The sequence below is a fragment of the Heterocephalus glaber genome, unplaced genomic scaffold (genome assembly GCF_053883595.1).
Source record: "Heterocephalus glaber isolate CG9 unplaced genomic scaffold, H.glaber_assembly_v1.0 deba00001586, whole genome shotgun sequence".
In the NCBI taxonomy this organism is placed as follows: Eukaryota; Metazoa; Chordata; class Mammalia; order Rodentia; family Bathyergidae; genus Heterocephalus; species Heterocephalus glaber.
This window is the reverse complement of record NW_028258364.1, coordinates 669757-687889: the sequence shown is the minus strand read 5'-3', so window position 1 is coordinate 687889 and position 18133 is coordinate 669757. Positions and strand designations below refer to the sequence as shown.

General features: G+C 37.0%; 1 long non-coding RNA gene across 3 annotated transcripts; it reads left to right on the top strand.

The window, feature by feature from the left end:
- Window positions 1-493: 493 nt before the first annotated feature.
- On the top strand, window positions 494-11124 carry LOC110347537 (uncharacterized). 3 transcript variants are annotated; one of them, XR_015443881.1, is made up of 4 exons: window positions 494-699; window positions 3223-3454; window positions 10142-10282; window positions 10635-11124. It is a non-coding gene; the product is annotated as an uncharacterized LOC110347537 (long non-coding RNA). The 3 variants fall into 3 exon arrangements; XR_015443882.1 differs by lacking the exon at window positions 494-699 and adding an exon at window positions 720-861 and having other exon boundaries at window positions 3310-3454; window positions 10635-11123; XR_015443880.1 differs by lacking the exon at window positions 494-699 and adding an exon at window positions 720-861 and having other exon boundaries at window positions 10635-11123.
- Window positions 11125-18133: the final 7009 nt, after the last annotated feature.

The following is an 18133-nucleotide window of genomic DNA, read 5'->3' as shown; positions in this document are numbered from 1 at the left end:
GATATGTCCTGTCTCTTGGCTGCATCAATATTACTGTCCTGGTGCCATGGCTTAGGTGTGATTTGTCCCCCAAGATTTCACAGGTTAGAAGCTTGATATCCAGTGTAGCAATGTTTAAGGGATGGTTGGACCTTTAAGAGGTGGGGTCCACTGGAAAGGTCATTAGCTCAAGAGTGCTGCCCTCTGAAGAAATTTACTTCTCCTAGGGCTCTGGGTAGTTCTTGTAAGAGAACTGTAAAAGAGCAAGATTGACCCCTCTCTTCTCTGACTGACTTCCTGTCTCACTATTTGAGCTCTCGTGTTCTCCTGCCATAATGCCATCCACACAACAAAGAGGGTCCTCTACCAGGGCCACATCAAGGCGATTGCCTGATATTGAAGTTTTAGCCTCCCACACTGTGAGCTAAATAATCCTCTTTTCTTAAAAAAAAAAGTACCCATTCTCTGATGTTTGGTCATAACAATAAAAGATTAACACATCTGGTTGTGATAACACACTATAGTTTGGGGATGTATCACTATGTGGGAAACTATAAGAGACTAATGGCATCTCTCTGTGTTATTTCTTACAGCTGCATGTGAGCCTTCAATTATCTCAAAAAGATTGTTTAAAAAATTTAAATGATGAAGGCAAATGAGGGAACCGCGTGTAGTGCTTGTCAGTTACGTCATCATCTCTGTATGTATGATGTCACAATGGTGAGTGGCCTTAAGTACTGGAGAATTCTCACAACTGAGGAGTTAGTGGACAGTGCTCTGCCAAGTGCTATAGACAGGACCGGTTTCAAGTGCTAAGAAATGAAGGAAAAAGGATGCCCATCTTCTTCACTGAGCTCTTCATTCGAGGCTTTACTACATGAGGTAGTCTAACACTATTTTTGATAAGCAGAACAGACTAGTGTTCACAGGAAGTGTTCAGTGTTGTTTCCTCTAAAGTAGATGAACAAGTTCTCAGCTTCAGCACTGGTTTCATGGAAACTCATTCGCATTCATGGTGTTTAGTGCCATTGGGCTCAGGAGAGCAGGCTTTGTATTCTCAAGAGAGACACTCTCTGGGATTCACGGGGGATAATTTCCACAGCTCTATGAAAATGTCTTCCTTGGTTATGAGAGAGGGTTTTTGCTCTTTTCAGTCTAGTTAGTTTTACTTTGTGTTACTACAGAGCCCTCTTGAGCAGGCTTTGTATTCTCAGGAGAGACACTCTCTGGGATTCATGGGGGATAATTTCCACAGCTCTATGAAAATGTCTTCCTTAGTTATGAGAGAGGGTTTTTGTTCTGTTCAGTCTAGTTAGTTTTACTTTGTGTTCCTTCAGAGCCCTATTGGAAAGTGGTTGTAGCTTTAAGCACTTCTTTGTGGAAAACTTTTTGAAGTTTCCAATATTATTTGGTATTTTGGGCACCTTTTCCTAAAATTTGATATTGATTTAGATAAGATGGGAATTAATTTTTCAGGAGCCTTCATTATCTAAACTTCCATGCTAACTTGAAACCAAATTGTAATAACTACTTCACAGATCTTAATGTGTTCTTTTTAATATATGTTGGGCCACAAAATATCTTATTTCCTTTTTGTCTTTTTTTTTTAAATCAGATTTTAAATGTTTGGTAGTAAAAACTTTTATATGTACCTGTGACTTCTTTGAAGAGTGTAGTCTGATGGCTTAGGCAGAATATTAATTATATTGAGATACATTTTTAAAGACATAAATTAGTTTAAAATATTAAGGAAATGTGACTTTACTTTTAAAATATACTGGAAGGTTTTCATGATGGGCATATCTATTACTGTTAGTAAGAATTATTTAGTAGCAAATATTTATGGAGAACTATATAAGAATTATTATAATGACTTAACATTATAAGTTTCATTATAGCTCTATTAATAGGTGCTATGTTTTTCTAGTTTACATGCTTCATTAGCATCATCAATAATTTTTCCATGTGAAGGACATAGGTAGTCTCAATTTTAAATAGTCTTTGTTGTCTCTGGGTATATGCGAGGTGTACTGTATATTGTATCATCAGGTTTAATAGAGTATCTTAAGGTACCTCAGGAACAGTCCTTTGCATCTCTTGGGTCCCCCTCCTGACTGTTGGCACTGCTTTCTTTGCCAATTTTACATTTTCATAAAAAGTAGTGTGTGCTTGCATCTCTGAATAGTTTTATGAGTGTGTTTTCCGCCAGAAGGATTTGGGGGTCTGTCTGCCTCCTTTTATTTTTCCCCTGCTTTCTGTGCCATTTTTACATTTTCATAAAAAATAGTGTGTGGGGGCCAGGGATTTACCTCAGTGGTTCTGCTGCCTGCCTCACAAGTGCAAGGTCCCGAGTTCGATCCCTGGTACCAAAAAAAAAAAAAAAATAGTGTGTGCTTGCAACTCTGAATAGTTTTATCAGTTTGTTTTCTGCCAGAATTTGGGGGTCTGTCTGCCTCCTTTTATTTTTTTCCTTTCAGTCCAAGCTGGCAATGTCTGTACTGATACAGAATATTCAGGAATGTTGTAGGTCTCCCATGGTTGTCCTTGGTCCTCACTCTACCAGATGGAAGTCAGGTCCGCCAAATCTTTTTTTTTTTTTTTTTTTAAGGAAGCCAAGGGAAAAAAGCTTTTAATTAATAATAGACAATGAAGGGAGCCTTTTCTTGTTAAGAAACAAAACAAAACACAAGCCCATAATTTACAAAAGGTATCAAAAGTCTGATTCAAGGAACTGTGTAAAACTCAGGAAAGTAACGGATTTATAACTAAATTAACATATGCAACCTTTCTCTCTTGGCCATAATTTGGCTTCTTGGACATCTTAAAAATTTTCTCATGTATTTAAGACAATTAGTAGCCATATGTAGATAACTCTACATTTTAGCAGGAGATGTGGGAAAACTTCTATTAAAAAGTATAATCAGAGCCTGGGGATGTATCAGTGTTGGAGCTTGGGCTTAACATGTGCAAGGCTGTGAATTCAATTACCAGCGCCAGAGAAAAGGATTAACTAGTAGAGCTGTACAATGGTACAAGATTATTCCACTGCTCTACTTCTGTGTTGCTTTAAATCTCAACAGTGACAAATCAAATACTTATGCTTTTTAAAACCTACACTTAGGCCAATTAGAGGGAAGAAAAAAGAGAAGATACGTATGAGCCTCCTTTGTTGGGTCATATAGACGTCGGTGTCCAACCGGGGAACTCTCCTTCTCTAGTCCGTTCTTTTCATGCTCTTTCCAGATCCTTACGTGCACCCATTGGAAGACCAATGGGAAGAACCAGCTTGCACAAGTAGAATGGTGCTGTTTGAACTCTTTGTCCGCGCAGATATCGATGAGGTCCACTCCTTCTGACATGGCTCAGGAAGGACGATCTGGCACCCGGAGAAGGGACAAAGTAAAAGACACACCACGGGAATATGGCAGCGGCGCCGAGTCCGGACTAGGCCCGCAAGTCCACCAATATTAATGAGGTAATTCCATCTGTGTTTCAGTTTCCTGTGTCGTGGCTGAGGGCAATATGGGCCCTTGAGCTTTTTAGAGGCTTACTAGTTAGATTCAGGATTATCTGTGAAACATTCCTTTACTCTCTTTAAAGAGCTCTTTGTGTGTCTGAATACTCTCATCTCTTCACCTTTCTGAAGTTTTAGTAACAAGTTACACCACCACACAGCCTTTTCTTTGTGCCACACTTTTCTGAAGCACCCTCTTAATTTTAGCACCTCTTGCATCTAGACAGGCTGAAAATCTCCCAGATCATCAAGATCAAGATCTGGTGCTCTTTTGTTTAACAACTCTTGTCAATTTATCTTTCTCGCTTCCCATTTAACTATGAGAAAAAAACAACAAATATAAAAAGCCACCCTTCCAGTACTTTAGTTAGAAATCTCTTCACATATTTATCAAAGTTCACCATTAAAAAGGTTTGTTTTCTGCATAACTACAGGACACAGTTTTGCCCACTTATAATAGGAATTTCCCTCTCTCTGGTTTTCACATGTTTCTTCTGAGTCTTCATCAGCAGCGACTTTGGAATCCATATTTCTTCCAACAGTTAGTTTGTGGAGATTTAGGTCTCCTCTAAAGTATGGTAGATTTTTTCTGTAATGCTCCACTGGGCTTTGGAGCTGTCATAGCTGAGTTTTTAATGTCCATATTTCTGCTAGAAGTTTGTTGAAGACAAGTTAGGCTTTTTCCCTGTCATGTCCCTCAGAATTCTTGCAGTTTTCCTGTACTGCTGGCTGATTCCAAAGCTGCTTCCACATTGTTAGGTGTTTATTGTAGCAGCACCTACTTTCAGGAAGCAAAATCTGTATTCATTTTTTTATACACAGCTAAAACAAATCTTCATAAATGTAGTGGCTTAAAACAACATGAATTTTTTTATGCTGTTCTTCTGTCGGTCAGAATCCAGGATGTGCTTTTCTGGGTCCTCTGCTTAGGGTCTTAGAAGACTGACCAACATGTCAGCCAGGTAGCATTCCCTGCTGGAGACTGAGAAAACCTCCTTGTGCACTCATTCAATTTTTTTACTGAATTCATTTACTTGAGATTGTGGTATTGAGGGCCTATCACCTGGGAGCTGGTTTTTACTCCTAGGGTCGAGCTGTATTCCTGCTCATGCTTTCTATGTGGCTCCTGCCAGCAATAGGTCGAGTCTAACACTTTCTATCTAATTTTTTCTTCTACAGAATCTCTCTGGCTCAATCTGAATATATTCTCTAATATTAATGTCTCATGTGATTAGCGGAATTCCTCTAGGTTTTGAAATTTATAACATTAATCACATCTGCAAACTCTCTTTTGCTACATGACATATTCATGGGTTGCAGGGATTAGGGTGTGAGGATCTTGATGTGAAGGGATGGCTGTTGTGCTACCACAATCTTCAAAACTAGCATTCCTCCGAGCATCATTGCACAACCATTACTCCAGTGACACCACATTGCTAAACCCAATGATCAGTTCTCAGTAGTCATCTTCCACCTCTTACAGCTGTAAACAAATGACCCCTGAATTTAAGTGATGGACCCTTGTTTGGAAAATTGAAACTATAATTTTTAGCATTGTGTCACCTAGCTGTTTCATGGTATTTGATGTGGAGCAGGTAAAAGCTTTACTTCCAGATGGAAAACACATCCTCAGAGGGGATGCCAGCTGAACTCTGCTGATCTGTAGCCTCATGAAACTTAGAGGCTGAAGAAGAAGAAATGGCACCTCTTCTGGTTCCGTGACATTTTGTTGGTGTCGAGGCCCCAGTACATATGCACTACACACTCTCCTGAGTATCATAAAATGCATTACATGTTTTTCTTCTTTTTTGTGTTGTTTTTGCAAATGTTTTGAATCTTCACTTGTTTAATAGTAATGCATGGGTATCCTGTTCTATGCTGGGTCCCTGTCGAGAATAGACTCAAGAATGTGACATGCAGGGACCCTTTTACCTGGGGCTTAAAGATAGCATAAAATAAGAGGGAAAATTTCATATAATCAGTGCTTTTGATAAGCTAGGTGCCATGTAGATGGAAGATGGGTCAGTGTTTGAGAGAGGTCATCTAACAGCACCCTTCTGAGGTAAGACATTAAAACTTGGCCTGTGTCATGAGAAGCAGCCACCATTCCTAGACTAGGCCAAGGGGACAGGAGGCCTGAGGTGGGAACAGTGTGGCCTTTGGAGGGAAGGCTGATAGGAAGCTGGAGAATTTGTCAGGGATCTGATAACACAGCTTCTTGATAGAGGTTGGGATATTTATTATTCTGTAGGGTTTTTACCTAGAGAAGTGACCATATCAATGTATTATGTACTGTTCTTGCTATTTTTAGATAATGGATTGGAGGGCAGGCAATAGTAGAAGTAGGATTACTAGCTAAGTGAGGCAGTATTCCTGATAACCAGTGAATATTATTTCTGGTTATCCATCTTGGAAGGAGCTGTGAAAATGAAGGATGGAGGAGAAAGATTTGGAATATGTGTTGGTTACAAAACCCACTTGGTACACTTTCCTCTCAACTTTGAGTGCAAATACAACTAGTACTCAGCTTAAAAAATGGTGATTGGAGTCTGAAGACATGGAGATGGAAAGAATTTACTGGCCTGGCTATTTATTTGTTCCACCTCTGTTTTCATTATTTCTGAAATACCATGAAAGACAAAGAATATTTCAGCCAATAAAATCTCATCCAGAAAGTTTTTAGTCACTAGAGAAAAATAAAACTGTTTTCCTCCCTCTGTCTCTGAGCTATTCTGTGTCATAGATGACATGCAAGACAAAGCACTGATTTTACAAAATTGTGTATTTAATATGAGTGACAATGATAACAGGTATGATTTATCAGGGACATATTACCTGTGAGGAATTATGCTAAACCTTGTTTATACCTCGTCTTGTCCATCCCTTACATCTGCCCTATTTTCTTTGTTTTAGACAGAGCCTTGGTATTCAGAGGTCTAATGGCTTCCTCCATCTAGTCACTGCACTAATAGTTAATGGAGTCCACATTCAAAACTAGATCTGTTTATATTAAAGCACAAGCATTTATCCAACATGTGGTGCTGCTGCCTCTATCATTTCTTTCCTTTTGGATTTCACTGAGGATTCCATAGCCATTTAGATTCTATCTCATCACTGAAACTGACTTTTTCTTTGTGGTAAGTAAATGACTTAACTCCCTTCTGCTTGGAATCCAGTGAAAAATGAAATATACTGCTTAGTGAATGGAGAAATTAATGAGAACTCCATCCATCCAAAAAAGTAGAGGCAAAGATACGATAATAAAATGTTTAGTGGAGAACTTGCCTGCAGATATAGCTGTAGCAGAGAAGATATCCCAGGGAGGACAGAGAGAAAGATTGTCAAAGCACTGCATGCAGTCTACATGAAGTGCTCTGCCATAGCCACTGTCCAAGGACAAGTCGTGGTTTTAAAAACTTTAGATTCTATACCATTCTCTTTATTTAACCAAAGAAAGTATAGGAAATTGAAATTTATTGGAGGGGTTCTTAGGACCATACTAGGAGCATCATAGGTGTCTCGTGTAACTTTCCCAGCAGCTGTCCAAGGCAGGTATTATTATCCTCTTCAGGTTTTATATATGAAACAGAAGCTGAAAAAGGCTAAAAAAAATGTGGCACAAGTGGATGCCCTGGGAAATTGCAGGGAGGACCTCAAGTCCAGGCCAGCCTGACCCCAACACTACAGTACATCGCACCTCTCAGGGTTCAGCCTGAGAGATACATGACAGTGCACCCTCCAGTCTTAGGGGAACTGTGTTTTCCTTCTCTTTGTTTTTTTTAACCTTTGTAATTATAATATTTAGGGACAGTAGACCTTTTTTTTTTTTTGCTAGAAGCCACATATTATCCCCAATACTGTTAACAACTTGAGTTTTATAGAAACCACAATGTTGTGCTTAAAATATTTTATATAAAGATTTTCCTTTTGCTATGTTGAATCTATTCAAGAACTGAATTTCATTTTGATTGGCCCATTATTCTAAAAGGTGTGCAAAAGTTTAATTTTTCACATACTACTTTTAAGATAATTACTCAAAAGGGTTTTTGTTTGTTTGTTTATTTTTCAGTTTTGGGGATTGAACTCAGGGACTTGGCACTGAGCTACATCCCAAGCCCTTCTTTGTATTTTGAGACAGGGTCTCTCTCACTTATTCACTAAATTGTCTAAGTGGAACTCAGATTTATGATCCTCCTGCCTCAGGCTCCCAGAATGCTAAGATTACAGATGTGCACCACTGTGCCCAGCTAGAGGTTTTTATGTTACAAATTTTGTATCAGTTTATTGAATCATGTTCTTATTTCAGAAAATCAGTTCCCAAAATTGTGTTTTGATATACTTTCTATATCCATTGGGAATATTAGAAAGTGAATTTTGCTTAGGTCAAAAGATGAAGATGTTAGTGAATTTACAAACAAATATTTATGGAATCTACCATGACACTTACTCCGGAGCATCTAAGGGAAGTCACTTTAAAATATTATAAATTTCCAAGGGTCACTGAACTTTTCATGTGAAATAAAGCCTGAGGTAGATGATCTTCCTCCTCTTTCCCTTTCCCTCCTTTCTCCTCTGCTTTTCCCTCCTCATCTTCCCTCTTCTTCCTTCTCCTCTTCCTCCTCCTTTGAGACAGTTTAGACTCACTCTTTCTCATATTTACTGAAGTAATCAAACAGAGCCAGTGATGGAAAGCGAGGAAACACAGTGGGGATCCTAAGACAAGCCATTTGAGTACAGAGGTATGTTGCAATACATTTGAAGTATTTCTGAGGCAGTATCTGGCTTTGTCGATACAATCCATGAGATTCATCCCTACATTTCCAAAGTTGAAGAATAGTGCCATCAGAAAAGTCGATGGCTCAGGGAGGAGAAAGGAGGCTATGGGTGGGGAGATGAGGGGTCCTGTCATGGAGCTGTTCTCCCAGGCAGGAGCTTGAGCAGGTAAGTCAGCGCCCGTGGCTGCCCAGTGGTTCTGAGCCAAGGCTGGTTGTCAGGCTGCCTGGGTTCAAACCCACTCTCTGTTGCGTTCAGCAGTTAGTTGTCCTTTCTCTGTGAGTATCTTTATCTATAAGAAAGGGCCATTAGAGATTATTTGGTGTAGTTATTTGATGATGAAGTGAAATAATGTCCCTAAAATATTTAGATGATTGCTTAGCATAAGGCAGGTGCCCAATGTTCTATAAACATTATAGAATGGAAAGCATGCCTTTAGCTTTTATATAATTTCCTTGGTTTGATTTTAAGATTGTAGATAATCTTAACACTTTATTGAACTAAATGGATAATTATTGAAATGACTTTCAGTGTGACAGTTTCCACGCAGTTTCATAAATGTCGATACATATAGATACTTAATTAGAAAAATTAAACAATCTCTAAAATCAGGTGTGTGTCTGTATTTCTAATTGGCAGTGTATTTTTAGTTTGATAGAATCTTTAGAGTTGCTATCTAGAAAAATGATTTTATCTAATAATTGCTTGTGTCTCATAAACATCTCCCAAATACAAAGTCATGCGGTCAAAAGAAAATTAAAATACAGAGATGGCACTTTATATCACAGGCACTTTTTTGTTATTCTTATATCCAATGTGCCATTCACTATAAATCCAGATTATCTTTCACATGTAGTTCCTGCAAAATTATCTTCATTTCATAAATCTTGTTGAAGAGTTTAGCCTTATTTTCCCCATGAATTGGGTATTTTCCTATTTCCACGTGAGGTCTGCTGGGTGGCATTTAGCTGTAGTGGTTCAGAATCATAGAGGATTCCAGGATTCTGTGTCCATGTTCCCTTGATATCCTTTAAAGGACTTAGAATGTGGTAAATCTCAGGTCAACTTGAGCATTCAGTTTGTAAATTAAGCCAAGAGATGTGGCAATTTCTACATCCAAGAAATGTAGGACCTTCTAGGTCTAAGGTGGAATAAGCAGAAACTGTCACTGCTGACAAAATTGATCACCCTCCAACTCAACAGAGAGAACTGGGCACTGAACACACCTTAAAAAGCCGATCTGGTGTAGGATACAGTTTTTAAGTTTAACCAGAATCCATGGGAATATGTTATGAACAAAATCCTAAGAAAGGAAATTTAACCTGCTTTCTAATGATGATAAAAATCTTATAAAAGTAAAGTTGAAATGTACTTTATGTCTTTCTAATTTAAGGTTATGTATTTTTATCCGTGTGAAGAAAAACCATGCTTACATAAATCATGCACTTTTAAATCTTTGTTCAGCCCCACATATATATATATATATATATATATATATATATATATATATATATATATAGTTAAGTAGTCAAGACATAGGGAATAAATGAATTAATATTTCTTTAAAAAAGGAGTGTCTTTAAAATACAGAGTACGGTCCATATTGAATATTCAACCTTTACAGAAGTAGCCCAGACAGTCTCCAGCTGTTTGTTGCCATTGATAAATTGAGCCCACACCTTTCTAGCTGGCTTCATTTAGTGCACCCTTTGCTAAGACCCATCTAGCTCTCTACTGAGCTGTGCCACCAAGGTGACAGAGATCAGTGAGGCATGCTCTGCTCTGGACTGGAAGAACTGGTGTTCTAGCATCAGCACAGCCGTTCTCAAAGTTAAGAAACAAACTAACTGAGATCTTGCTTAATTATCTTTCTAGGTATACCAAATCCAGTACACTAAATACACTGCACAGCCTGTGGATGGCTGACCCTGTGGACAATGAGTAGGAAGGCCACACTCATGCTGGGAAGTCCTTTCTCTTGGGCTGGCCCATGGAGAACTTTGTGATGACCTTCAGGTAAGCTCCACAGTTTGGTCATAAAGGCTAGCTGTGGAAGGACATAGTCAATTTTATATTGTCTGGGACAGATAGGAAAATGTAATTAAATTTTACCTGGAACTATTTATAAAAAGAAAAACATTTTAAACTGTATATTAAGCCTCTGATACACTTTTAGACCTCTCGTAATGACAACTGTTCGGCTTGTACTTTCCTCAGAAGTTTTGTGTGCAAATGTGTAAAATGGGTCAACAGTGGGAACTACTGGTGAAATTTCTTCAGGTTGTTGTCTTAGTTATTTCCCTGGTTGCTGGGACAACCCACAACTTAAAAAAGGGGAGGTTTATTTTGGTTCATGTTTCATCCATAGTCGGCTGCCTCCAAGGTAGCCCAGCCTCCAGTGATGGAGGGGAACTGCTCACGGCATGGTGACAGGAAGCATATGGAGAGGGAAGGAGCTGTGGAGAGAGATAAACCCTTCCAGGCCAGGTGCCCAGTGACCATCTCCTCTAACCAGACCCCACCTTCCAACAGTAAGCCAGCTATACTACTCTTATCTCCAGTCACCTTTGAAACACATAAGACTTTGGGGGCCATTTTAGATCTAAAACGTAACAGTTTTGATCAGTGGATTTTCAGCAGTGCTCCAGGAGCTACTTGGAGGTAGTGAGTGTGCTGGGCTGTGCAAGGAAGCTAAGGGAGCAAGACTCTAGCCACCCCTCAACTTCCTCCCCCATAATGCTCAGGTATTTTCAGGATTTTGAAAATACAAGAATAAATTTTTCTTCAGCAAATTCTATTGAATAGTCCAATTGTTTGTAAATTTCCTTTTATAATCCCAAGTTAATTCCCTAAAGAAATAATATTTAATTATGCAAACAAAAATAATTATATCATCAAATCCTGAGATGTATGAATTTCTGTGTAGCAGATTATTATATCTAGTGTCTATAGACAATAGGTATCATATCTGGTATCTTTTAGAGAACCTAAAACACAATTGATTTGTAGACTGCAGGTTGGACTTTCACTCCACGTTCTTAGGCTGGCATGCATATGGGTGGGTGGGTCCTTACCCTGAACACCTTGAGTTAATATTCTTGAATCTGCTTTTCTAAATAACTACACATGAAGTTTTATATTTGTTTCATAAGTAGAATTTTCTTCATATGCACTCAAGACTCTTTGTTCCTCTCTGCCAAAACCTCATGCATCTCCACGAATTTGAGACAGATAACTAATGTTTCCAACTTTTTACAATACTATGATACAGCTGTTGACTTTAAAAGTATCCAAAACTTATTGAGAAGAAGTATATGTGTGTTCCTTTCTCTGTAAGTCATCTTTTCCACCGCAGATTTCGCTAAAGCTTATCTTTTTATTGTTTAATGTGTTTTCTCCATGTTGGAGGTAAAGGGAAGTGGTTTAAGTTGGAAATACATGAAGTCTTTGATGAGGGAGTGTGTGAATATATATTGGGCATTTACAACAATGCCCGGCACATAGTGCTTTTGCTATTTACTATTATTACTCTTTTGCAAGTTAGCATGAATAATTACTAATCTATATGCAGGTTGGAGGTTAAGTGTATGGCCCACTCTCTTGCTAAAACACATCCTAAGATGTAGAGAATTAATGGAGCTCTTACTGATAGTAATATAAAATGTGGCAGCTCCTACAGGAAAGCTTGATGGTTCCAAAATAAGATTGCCCTAAAACTCAGTAGAGACTCATGAGACATGAAACATCCATCCATGTAAAATGTGCACATTTTCATAGTAGCATTGTTCAGATCATCCAAACCTTGGAAACAAACCAAATGTTCATCAACTAATGAATGGGTAAACAAAATATGGTATAGTGACTGAGGAAAGGGAGAGAGAAAGACTACTTAATGAGTATAGGGTTGTTTGAGATAATGAAAATGTTTTGCAACAAGATAATGTGTGTGATTACACAATATTGTGAAAGTACTAGATGTCACTCTTGATCAATTTTATGTCATAGGTAATTTACCATAATTTTTAAAAAGGTATTGATAAATCCATAAATTAATGTTTCATAAAATATTTCAAATTTGCATATGCTATGGTGGATTGAAAAAATATTAATCATTGGTAATTTAGAAGCAGGCAGATTGATCTTGATGAGAGTATAAGTAAATTTTCTAGGAACCCATTTAACATATCACAATTCTGAAAGTTGTATTAAAAATAATTGTTATGGTATTTTTCTCCCTAAAAAGATATTCTTGTTTCTGGGGCAGGGGTATTCCATTCAAATGCTGAATTTCTTAAGTCTGATTTAATCCAAATAATAGTATTTTTCAAATTTGCATGGTACTTTTAAGCTACAAGGATACTCTGAGCTTCAATCAACCCCTTCAGTTGTGGACATTGAATCTTAGAGCAGGTAAGTGACTTGCCCTTGATGGCATAGCTTGGCATCACATTGTTGCAGTCAAGTGCTGAAATTTCCAAACCAAGTTCTCTTCCATTCCAAGGTCTGCTTCCCCTCACTTTTAAGGCCACCTGTAGAAGGCAGGGTCTGTCAAAAGCCCAGCTAAAGGAGAATGCCACTTATACCTACATCCACATTGGTAAAGTAAGCTGCAGATATTTGCATCTGGAATGATGGTCTTAAAATGTTAGTATAAGAATTTTAAGCTTAACTTTTTCTTCCAGTTTTAAAGTTGCAGTTCTTCAAAACTTAAGGAAGAATGGGGTTCTCTTCTTCAAAGGTATTTGTCAATGTATATATTTTTATTCTTTAATCTGTGGTAAAAGAATGAAAATCTCTGTAAACCAGTGCCCCCACACTATTCCCCTTTTTCTTTCTTTTTTTTTTTTTTGTTCTTTTATTGGTACCTTTTAGGTATGCAATTTGTTTACATTTATCATTGGGTGTTTCTACCTGTACATGATGTATCTTGGTTCTCCCCCCCCCCCGCCCATTACCTGTGCTCCCTTCACCCCCTCCTCCCTTTCCTATTTACATAGATTTCATTTCCATTTTTTTTTCTTTTCTCATAGTTTTTCCTTTCCCTCTTTTCCTTTCCCCTTCCCCTCCCTTCACTCCTTCGTCTTTGGACCTTTTTTCCTATTTCAAATTATCAATCATTCATTTTAATCATTTTAACCCTTGTTTACACTACCAGTTTCTCACACTGGTGAAACTATTCGGTGTTTACACATATGTGTCCTATTTGTTTCACTTAAGAGTATGGCCTCAATATGCATCCATTTAGCTATAAATGACTCTAGTTTTTCATTCTTTATGGCTGAGTAGTACTCCATTTTATAAAAAAAGAACACACATTTTCTTTATCCAGTTTCCAGTTGATGGGCACTTGGGCTGCTTCCAAGCTTTAGCTATTACAAACTGTGCCGCTATGAACATGGGTGCACGTATATCACTGTGGTATGATTCTTTTAATTCTTTTGGGAAGATACTCAGCAGGGGAATAGCTGGGTCAAATGGGACCTCTAGTCCTAGTTCTTTGAGGTATCTCCATACTGACTTCCATAGTGGTTGCACCAGTTTGCACTCCCACCAGCAATGGAGAAGGGTTCCTTTCTCCCCACAACCCTGCCAGCATTTGTTATTTATTGATTTCTTGATAGCAGCCATTCTTTCTGGGTTGAGGTGGAATCTCTGTGTTGTTTTCATCTGCATCTCTCAAATGACAAGTGATGTTGAACACTTTTTCATATATTTGTTTGCTGCTTTTACTTCCTTGTCTGAGAAATGTCTGTTCATTTCAGATGCCCATTTTTGAATTGTGTCTTTGAATTTGGGGTGTCTGATTTTTTTCAGTTCTTTATATATTCTAGATAGTAGTGTTCAGTATAGTTCTGGAAACATTAGCCACAGCAACTAGGAAAGAGAAAGAAATAAAAGGAATAAAGATAGGAAAAGAAGAAGTTAAACTGTCATTATTTGCTGCCAATATGATACTTTACATAGAAGACCCAAAAAACTCTGCCAAAAGACTTCTAGACTTAATTGACAGATTCAGTAGAGTAGCTGGATACAAGGTCAAACTCAAAAAGCAATAGCCCTCTTGTACACAAACAACAGACTCACTGAGAGAGAAATTAGGGAAACAATTCCTTTTACAATAGCACCCCAAAAAATGAAATATCTAGGAATCAATCTAACAAAGGAAGCAAAAGACCTCTACACTGAAAACTAGAGCAGTCTGAAAAAGAGATCGAAGAGGATACAAGAAAATGGAAAGACATCCCTTGCTCCTGGGTAGGAAGAACCAATATAGTGAAAATGGCCATACTTCCAAAACTACTATATAGATTCAATGCAATGCCAATTGAAATTCCAACAATATACTTCACAGAGCTAGAGATAACAATCCAAAAATTCATTTGGAACCATAAGAGACCTAGGCTAGCAAAAGCAATTCTAAGCAACAGAGACATGGCTGGGGTATCACAACCCCCGACTTGAAACTATACTACAAAGCTACTGTGATAAAATCAGCATGGTACTGGCAAAGGAACAGATTTGAGGATCAGTGGAATAGATTAGAAGATGCAGAAACAACTCCAGACATGCTCAACCACCTCATCTTTGAAAAAGGAGCCAATCACCATCATTGGAGGAAAGATAGCCTATTTAATAAATGGTATTGGAAAATCTGGATTTCAACCTGCCAAAGATTGAAGCTAGACCCATACCTATCACCATGCACTAAACTAAGATTGAAGAGGATTAAAGATCTAAATATTAAGACAGAAACACTAAACTTGCTGGAAGATAAGTTTGGTAGAACTCTTGAAGACATTGACATAGGAAAAGACTTCATGAACAAAACCTCAGCAGCATGGGAACTAGCAGAAAGAATCAACAGCTGGGATCTCATCTTATTAAAAAGTTTCTGCACTGCAAAAGAAACCACCAACAGAGCTAACAACCTACAATATGGGAAAAAAAATTTAGCAGCTGTACCTATTCCCCTTTTTCTTAATAGAAATAGATTATTTTCATGTAACTTTTTGCTCAGATTTACCCTGGCTCCTATCATATGTTTTCTAATTTGCAATCAAGTTTTTATTACTTTTTCAGAAATTCTAGTTTCCACTGCCATCTTTCCTTTCTTTCCAACCTATAGATTGGAGCTAATGGTATTCTTTAAACTCATATGAAATTCCTTTAAATGTAGGTTACTAAGCAAGCTGAAAGCAACTGCTTCTCCCCACCCTCAAGCCTTAGAAATTGCTAGGCCTAGCTGTCCAGACAAGAATACTTTGAGGATTAAGTGTGCTACACAGTTAGTACATGGTAGAACAAGCTATTATCACCTGGGCCATGTCTTCTTTTCTTGAAATATTTTTGCTTATTTTTAACTCGTAATTTATCTAGCTGAGTCTATCCATATGGTTTTATAAGCCACATAACATGTATTGAAAATATTAACAACATAGATTGATTTGAAAATAATCTATAAGCTAACTTATTTTATTATATTTTGGGTTATTGAATTTGATCAGGTACATCAACATAGCCAAAGAGAAAGACCACCAAAAAAGCATTTCTCTCTAAATCTTCACCAAGGATATTTTGAACTGTGCCTCTGTCTGTGTGTGTTTGTGTGTGTGTGTGTGTGTGTGTGTGCGTGTATTAGAGAGAGAAGCAGAGAAGATTTATGTGTACATGTATATATTTGCATATGTAAAAATTAAATTATAGGTAATATACAGGAAGACTAATTCATATTAGCTACAGGACTTAAGCTTACAAGAAATATTGCATGTTAAAATCTCCATAAAATATAGTAGTTTATTGTAATAAGTAGTTTTCCTAAGTAGGTATTTCTTATTAAAATTAAGTTATTTTTTAAATTGTCATGGCTTTCAAACAGAGTGGTGTTTCCAGGTATTACCATAGTTTAAAAAATTATTATTGTAAATATGTTTGTTTATGTAGAGATAAATCTAAACATACAGAAAAATACAAAATCATGCAAAGAATACAAAATTCCCTTTTATCTAAATTCACCTATTTGGTATTCTTTTATTCCATTTGCTTTATTATGTATTTACTTTTTTTGCCTCTGTCTCTTTCTGTGTATGTGTAGACATACACCTGCTTTGAAGGTCAGTTACATATCCCTGTCCCTTTACCTCTTTGCATAAGTATATATCCTTAAATACTTATGTATTTCCTAAAGATAAGTATATTATTTTATATAACCACCATTCCATTATCAACTTCAGCACATTTAACATTGGTATAATATTTTAATCTATCAATTTTATCAGGTGATCCTAATGTTCCCTTCCCAGTAGAGAATCCACTCTAGGGTCAGGCATTGTATTTAGCTATTAGGTCAAATACAAAGGAATTCTGAAGTGTCTTTCACTCTGAGGAATGTCAGGTTTGAATGAGTGGAGAGGGATGACATTTTTAAGAAAGTAGCATTTTTTGCTATTGGAGAAAAAAATCAAAATGTTAGCTTCATTATTGATTTCTGAAGACAAGATGTTCATAAGATTTTCTAGATATTTTGTATGACACTTTGTTCTTTGCAGCAGTTCAGTACTACACAAAATAGTATTGAAGTCAGAATACAGAGTAGTACAAAAAATTATTTCCTGATCAATGGCAAAAGCCATGAGAATGTTCTGGCTTGTTTCCAAGTACCAGATGTGTTGCTAGAGGGAGACGAGACTTCTAGACTGTTCTCCTGTATGGAAGCATGCCCTTGTCTCTGCCTGCTTGATTTCAGTTGTGACAAATAGTGACATTCGGTGTTTTTCATGGAAGATCACCTTTATGCTTTTTTTTAATTATTAGTAGTAATGCTTGTAGTACATAATGTTTACACTCCTTGTAGGGAATCGGTACATGTACATAATACATCTTAATTCCTTTGCCTTCCTCCTCTTCCCGCTTCCATCCAAGGAAGATCTTTACATTTTAAATGTCAATTTTAGGTTTAATGTACATAAACATTTATAATGCTTTGCATTCATTCATAAAGATCCAAAGTTCTATTGGTTTTTTAAATTTACTGCAGAAACTTTCCTTATTATTTCTTATAGTGTAGGTCTGTTGTCAACAGATTTTGCTTTCTTTTATCTGAAAATGTCTTTATTTCTCTCAACATTTATCCTCTGTATGTGATTTTTTTTCATATTACTTTGACTGCTTTCAAAGTAAAATGATTTTTGGCTCTTAGTGTTTAGACTACAATGTCTCAAAGAATAATGTTCTTTGAATCTATTTTGTTTCACATTTTTCTGAACTTGAATTTGTAAATTTTTGTCCTTTGCCAAATTTAAGACATTTTTGACCATTATTATTCCAAATATTTTTTCTCTTCTTTCATTAAACCTTTTAATATTGTGCACAGTCTCCCTTGAGCTTTGTTAATGTTTTCAATTTTCTCTCCTCCTTCAGACTAGATACTTTCTACAGATGTATTTGCGAATTCATTGACTTTGCAAATTGTCTTATTTTTTTATGGAGCAGTTTCTCACCATGAGTACTGCAGAGAGGTATTACAGATGCTTTATTCACTGGCATAGTTAGGTATGGAAATTACTAAAATTTCATCCTTGAGCCCTATTTTTATCAACTAAATCTATTTCAACAAGGAAAATATAAATAATCACAATCCTGATACAGATAAAGTGTTCACTACATAGTGCTTCTTTAAATATATCTTTGGTAGCCAGTTCTTCTGAATTTACTACAACTAAATATATGAGATGAAAAGAAATAAAAGCGTAGTATAAAAATACAACTTGGTAAGAGACAAAGACCCACTTCCTCCTTTTAAAACTCTCCCCTCCCCTTATGTAAACATCCTCTGGTGCTAAGGACCAGCCTCTGGATCCTTTCTGAATT